This window comes from Tinamus guttatus, unplaced genomic scaffold, assembly GCF_059628265.1.
Source record: "Tinamus guttatus ecotype Peru unplaced genomic scaffold, ASM5962826v1 Tinamus_guttatus_pri_ptg000213l, whole genome shotgun sequence".
Classification (NCBI taxonomy): domain Eukaryota; kingdom Metazoa; phylum Chordata; class Aves; order Tinamiformes; family Tinamidae; genus Tinamus; species Tinamus guttatus.
Window position 1 is genome coordinate 3,575,378 of NW_028288747.1, and position 5,799 is coordinate 3,581,176.

Below are 5,799 nucleotides of genomic sequence, written 5' to 3' on the forward strand. Positions count from 1 at the left end.
TATAACCTAAAAAAAAGTAACCATAAACACTTTCTAGCAATATTCAGGCCCAATCGAGTAGCACAATAGTCTCGTTCACAGAATGTATTTTGCTTTCGAAGTATTACTTCCGCGATTTTAATTAATTTCTTGCCACCGTCTTCAATGGGGGACATAAGTACTTTAACAGACCCTTCCTGCTCTTTCTCTACCCCAAATACTAAAAAACAGGTGTGTGGGGGGGGAGGACCAGGAGCCTTTCGGCGCAGTCACCCGCCGGGCCACGGCCGCTCCCCCCCGGGGCTGCGGCCCCCTGCGAGCTCGGTGCGGGCAACGGCGTTTCCCGAGAACGGCCGGGCGCTCCCCCACAACCGCCCAACGGCCGTTACACCCCCACCCCCCGCGCCCAACGGCCCGGCCGCCCTGTCGGCCCCTCCCCGCCGCACTCGCAGCCCCCGACATGGCCAGGGACACCGTACCCGTTGCGCAGAGCGAGCTCGCGAGCGGCCTCACAACCGCTCATCCTGCCGCTACCCCCGGCCACGCGGCCGTTGGGCGCCAAAGCGCGGGCGGGCGGGGCGCGGGGCGGGGCGTGCGCAGGGGGCGGGGCGCGGGGCGGGGCGTGGGCAGGGGGCGGGGCGCGGGGCGGGGCGTGCGCAGGGGGCGGGGAGCGGGGCGGGGCGTGCGCAGGGGGCGGGGCGCGCCCCGCCGCCATGTCGCGGCGCTGAGGGGCCGGATCGGGGCGGTGCGTGGGGGCTGATCTGAGCGGCCCCAGAACGGCCGTTTTCGCTCCATGTTTCAGTTAATCTCACCGTATTTTAAAAGTTTCTTCCGTTAATGCCTTTATGTGCCTCAGCGTCGTTTCCTGATATGTTAATTCTAACATTATGCTTTGACACAAGCATACAACTTCTTACAGGCTCTCGAGGTAAATGCAGTTTATCCAAACTTGATGTTTACGTATTAGAATGCCGGAAAATCATTTTCGCTCTGCATATAAAATTGCTGTGAAAGCAAATTACATTTTATTAATAACTCCAGCTCCTGCAGGGTTTTGAAGCTTCCTGGGACGTTTGGATAGCTGAACACATACAGTGGCACACAGACCACATGCAGTACACGTTAGAGTCCCACCTGCTCAGCTTAGGCGTAGGAAACTGGAAAATGGAAACTCAGGTCTCCTCTTCAGTCAGCCTTATACTCCAAACACAGGCAGACTGGTTGCAAATGCTTTCTATTGCTTCCCATTAATAAGAATATCTAACTTGGAAGGATGTGCTAACCAGCCCTGTAACTGCCTGTCAGAACATGCTTATATCATACCAGCTATGAAATGTTCACATCTACCTTTTGTTGGTTTTGATAAAAGCAAACAAAGATGGGTTCCGGGAAAAAACAGGTTTCAGGCTTCTCCCCACTTCCTTGCTGCTTTGCCAACAGACTCTGTTAACTCCTTGGCAAGTGAGATTTCTTCCCCAAACATAGCATGTTAAATGACAGTCAGAGAGTAATATTTGCTACATGTCTTGACATGTTCTGCACTTTTTGCTAGAACACCATGAAATCACTCTCAAAGGAAAGTAAAAGAAGTTTTTGATGACTTTTTTGTTTTTGGTTGTTTTTTTTCCTCTAGTAGAATAAATTATTCAGGAAATAATTACTAGATTTGGAGAGAAACAAAACGAATTAAATACAACAATACGCCTTTATATCTGCCTTTATCTTAACATCTGGTTCTTATCTGTGTTTCGGTGAAGCAGTGCTAACTGACAGGATAATTTTCATAGTTCGAGAAAAAGATTCATTATTAGGCATGTCTCATCTTCCAAATATTTTTCCAAATTTTAATTCTTACTTGAGCAAAACTGTTCCATCCATACGTGCTTACACAGAGGTCACATTAAATACAAATGCAGCCCCTGGTAATATTCTGTAATTTACAATTTCTACAGTTAACTTAATGAAGAATATGAATTTATGATTTTCTCACCGATGAAGTGAGGCTTGTTGCAATGTCAGGCTTTGTTCTGTGAACAAAATGCTATTGATGCAACCCCCTTGCTGTGAAAACCTAAACAGGGTTAGCTACAGCTTGTTAGTAAATCAGCCCTCAAAACTATTGAAGTCTGTTGAAACAGACATCAATAAACGGTTTGATTTATGTAATGTAGCATTTTGAATAGGCAGTGTAAGTATTTCAGAATTGCTACAGGAGTTTTAACTTCTGTGTGTAACTTTTTTTTTTTATAATAATAATTTTGGGCCTATCCATCAAGGTGATAAGGAACACAGCCAAAGCAGCCTTTGATGAAAACCACACAGGACAAGTAGCAAGAGCAATTTAAGAATGAGGGTATTTCAATTCAGACTGAAGCCTGTTACAAATCCAGTATTTTCAAACTCGGGTGCCAAAATTCAGGACATAGAAATCTTTGGGTTTGTGCCTATATTTTTACAGATTGCTAACCAATACCAAAATGCCTTTTTTTTTTTTTTTTTTTTACTGCCAAAAATACTTACTACAGTCAATAAAACTGAGCATGATCCACATTTCTGACAAAATCCAGCCAGTATTAAGGCCTTTCTACAGTTTTCAAGACCAAATTATTGAAACCTGATCTAATAAACATACAGATACTACTATTTAAAATGGTCTTTTCTTACACAACATAACAGCTATGTTATCTTTTTCATCTCACCTAAAATTTTTAATTGACTTACTCTGTTTTTTCCTTTATTTTGACTGCTTTCTTGTTTTACTTATACTGACTGTTCCAGTTGGAGGCCATTTTCTTTCCAGCATCATAATTCTCTCTCATCAGTACTTTGATATCAGTGTATTCCTCTCCTAGATTTGTGCTTTCTATATGTTATTATGTTATTTGCTGATAATTTCTCTCTTTTTTTTTGATGTTTACATCTATGTCTCTAGACTAATCCTCCGCTTGTTAAATTCCTTGTTCTGTATAAATCCATACTTGCCCTTGCAAGTCAAATTCCTCATTCTATATATTTTATGCACCACTAACAGGACAAAGACAAGTGGTAGAAAAAAAAACACAATATTGCACATGTTCTCTTTTTTTTTTATCTTCAGGGAGAAGTAGAAATCCCAGGTGTCTTTCCAAGTTGCTTTTTGGAAAGTAAACTAAGATTTACATTAGTATTTCCAAGTCAACTGGCAACCCTGGCTTTGTCTTCCAAAATATTAATTACCTTCTGTGCCCACCCAAAACAGTCATGATAATAACTGGGCCATAATTAGGAGTGAGAAATTATTTTTTTTCTTTCATTTTCTTGGCATGCTGTTTCTGTACTCAACACCTGCCCACATACTTCACAGCTTTATTTCTTCTGTTACCTTCCTCTTGTTTTTTATGGCTATTTCTGATTTTCCATTTCACTTCACCATGATTTTTCTATCATGACGCAGTGGCTTTTTATGTTATTCCTGTGACCTTTCCGTAAGCCCCAGTGTGAACTTATAAAAACTCTTACCATGACCTATAATCACTGCATCAAACTCAAACAAATTCTGAAGAAAGAGACCTTAACTTATCTCTGGTCTTAACTCTTCCACCTCATGTATGAAATCTTGAACATGTGTATCTCTTCAAATGTGGCTAAGTAGCTTGCTCTTTATGGTCATTTTATTTTCCTGATACAAATTCCTTTTAAGTTTGTCTCTATCTCAGTGGAGTTTCTCTCCAGGTTTCTTTTCTTCCTTTCAAAATTTTCTTCATTTGTGCTAAACTTCAGATTTCTTCTATTATTTATTTTAACTCTATCTTCAGATAATACTTAAATCTTCTTATAAGAGCTGTTACATAAAATCATTTTCATACATCTCTACATGGGCTTCAGCACTGGGAAGATTGAAGTGAATGTGCTAGATTCACTCTGTAATAAGGGACAAATTATCCTTTTCGCTAACCTGTAGATGGGGATAGAAATAAATAAATAAAGGATTCTCAAATATGCCTCTTCAGCTAGCAAAATTAAACTAAAAGAAACATTAGTGCATTAAAAACATTAGAAACATTAATCACCCCCATATTTTTTTATAACTCACCTCAGCACGGTAAGATCTCTTTGACCTACTTGCCAGGTTTGTGAATACTCCCATTTCCCCAAATATCCATTAGCATCAAAGGAGTTTTCCTTCCTCAAGAGTAACTTGCCCCCTCTTAGGATATAGTAGCAGGAAAACTAGAGAACAGACAACGTCAGAGAGTCTTCGTTTTGTAACACGTCCTGGGCATTAGCTTGGCAGCTGGACCTCGGGTGCCACTATCCCATTACACACAAGCTCTTTTATCATCTCTCCCTACTCAAGCTCTGGCCATTTCCTAAACTCACTGAGTTAGTTATGGAGGAGCTACCAGGGTCCGGGCTGCTTTAGCTCATCGATAAGGACAAGTGCTGCTTGGAGCTGTCACAGGGAATGTATTTGACATGCCAGCTTGGAAGAAGCAGGAACTCTCTGCTGCCCCTATCGATTCGAGGGGAAAATATTATCACTAGTAACACTAATTTATTTCAAGAGCTGGCACTGTGATTCCTTCTCAAGACTTCCTGGCACTGGTTTTAGTTGCCAGCATCAGACAAGCATTATTATTCAGCCTGAAATAACCCAAGCTGGATAGTTGCCTCTCTTATCTTTCAGGTCATAGTCATATTTATTTAATATTATTGTACCTTTAAAACCATTATAAATAAATGCAATACGCGTTCACATTAGGAAGACACCAACTCAGTCAGCAGACAGCACATGCTAAATGAAGAATTCCTACATGGAACCGTAGCCCCTTTGTGCTATAGAAAACAGGTGACTGCGTAAAGAAGACAAAGAGCAGGATGTGATCCTCTAAGCTGGAGTCATTGAGAAATTCAAAGAGAATTGTATAGATTGTGATGGAAGGATAGACAGACATTACTTAGATATACTCCATTCTGTGTATCAGAATACAGCAGAATAGCATTAGGGTTATACTTGTCAAAGAAAATTTGTGCTTTGAGAACAGCCTTTAGACCAGCACAGAAAGATAAATTAAAATAACAGGTGTACTTCGTTTCTTTAAAATGGAGGAAACAAATGGAATTGAAATGTGATATTCTTCATTTACAGGAAAGTAAACTGAGATGCTCCCCATTACTGCTACAAAAGTTCAGCAGATCCTCCAGGGAGAGTAACAAGGAAAATGCCAAATCTCTCCACTGGTATACCTGTCCTAAGAGGTGAGCATTTCTCCACAGAAGATGATTGTCTTATACAACCAAAATAAGAAATAGTTCAAAAATTTGTAAGAATTTGGCAAGGCTTGTGAAAATTGGTTATTCTTGTTAGTGTAGCTTTTTATAATATAAGTGAATTATAATTAAATGTTTCTCTGCAGGAAGTCTATTAAATTTACCTTAACAATCTTTAATGGGTAAGAGAAGTGAGGGAGTCTCTTTGAGGGCTTTTTTTGTGGGTTACTTTGAGCACTTTATGTTGGGCATTTCTTCAAGATATTGAGCAGTGTTTCAGATGTTCTGCAGTATGAAAACCTGAAATTATCTAGCGCAATGGAATCAATATTGAGCAATATTTTCTCTCTGAAAGAAATTCAGTCTGACAGAAAAGAGTAAGAGCAGTGTAAGAAAACTGAGACTCAGGCGAAAAACTGGATACAGAAATTCCCTGTAAAGCAGTACAAATTAGTTGATGTCACCAGAGCAAGAAAACCATAGTGACAGAATAAAATGTTATCCAGGTTCCAGAATACTTTATTATCACCACCTTAGGTCACTAAGCTTCACAAGCTATATCCATCAACT